This window comes from Arachis hypogaea, chromosome 2 (genome assembly GCF_003086295.3).
Source record: "Arachis hypogaea cultivar Tifrunner chromosome 2, arahy.Tifrunner.gnm2.J5K5, whole genome shotgun sequence".
Classification (NCBI taxonomy): domain Eukaryota; kingdom Viridiplantae; phylum Streptophyta; class Magnoliopsida; order Fabales; family Fabaceae; genus Arachis; species Arachis hypogaea.
Window position 1 is genome coordinate 77,642,767 of NC_092037.1, and position 1,030 is coordinate 77,643,796.

The 1,030-nt window shown below is 41.6% G+C and overlaps 1 non-coding gene across 1 annotated transcript; it reads right to left on the bottom strand.

Annotated features, from left to right (window-relative positions):
• On the bottom strand, positions 1 to 104 carry LOC112763111 (small nucleolar RNA R71). The gene has a single exon (XR_003182822.1). It is a non-coding gene; the product is annotated as a small nucleolar RNA R71 (small nucleolar RNA).
• Between the last annotated feature and the right edge of the window lie 926 nt (positions 105 to 1,030).

The following is a 1,030-nucleotide window of genomic DNA, read 5'->3' on the forward strand; positions in this document are numbered from 1 at the left end:
AAGCTGAGAGTGGACGTTCAAACCTTCAAACAAAAAGATGGTGAATCCCTCTATGAAGCTTGGGAAAGATACAAGCAGTTGACCAAAAGATGTCCATCTGACATGTTTTCAGAATGGACCCTATTAGATATATTCTATTATGGTCTCTCTGAATTTTCGAAAATGTCACTGGACCATTCTGCAGGTGGATCTATTCACCTGAAGAAAACGCCTGAAGAGGCTCAAGAACTCATTGACATGGTTGCAAACAACCAATTCATGTATACCTCTGAGAGGAATTCCGTGAATAATGGGATACCTCAGAAGAAAGGAGTTCTTGAAATTGATGCTCTGAATGCCATATTGGCTCAGAACAAAATGTTGACTCAACAGGTCAACATAATCTCTCAAAATCTGAATGGATTGCAACATGCATCCAACAGTACTAGAGAGGCAGCTTCTGAAGAAGCTTATGATCCTGAGAACCCTGCCATGGCAGAGGTTAATTACATGGGTGAACCTTATGGAAACACCTATAACCCATCATGGAGAAATCATCCAAATTTCTCCTGGAAGGATCAACAAAAGCCTCAACAAGGCTTTAACAATGGTGGACGCAATAGGCTGAGTAATAGTAAGCCATATCCATCATCTTCTCAGCAACAGACAGAGAATTCTGAACAAAATACTTCCAATTTAGCCAATATAGTCTCTGATCTGTCAAAGGCCACTTTCAATTTCATGAATGAAACAAGATCCTCCATTAGAAATTTGGAGGCACAAGTGGGCCAGCTGAGTAAGAAAGTTATTGAAACTCCTCCCAGTATTCTCCCAAGCAATACAGAAGAGAATCCAAAAGGAGAGTGCAAGGCCATTGATTTAATCGAAGTGACCGAATGCACCAGGGAGGAGGAGGACGAAAATCCTAGTGAGGAAGACCTCCTGGGACGTCCTTCAAGCAAGAAGGAGTTTCCTATTAAGGATCCAGAGGAATCTGAGGCTCATCTAGAGACCATAGAGATTCCATTAAATCTCCTTCTGCCATTCATGA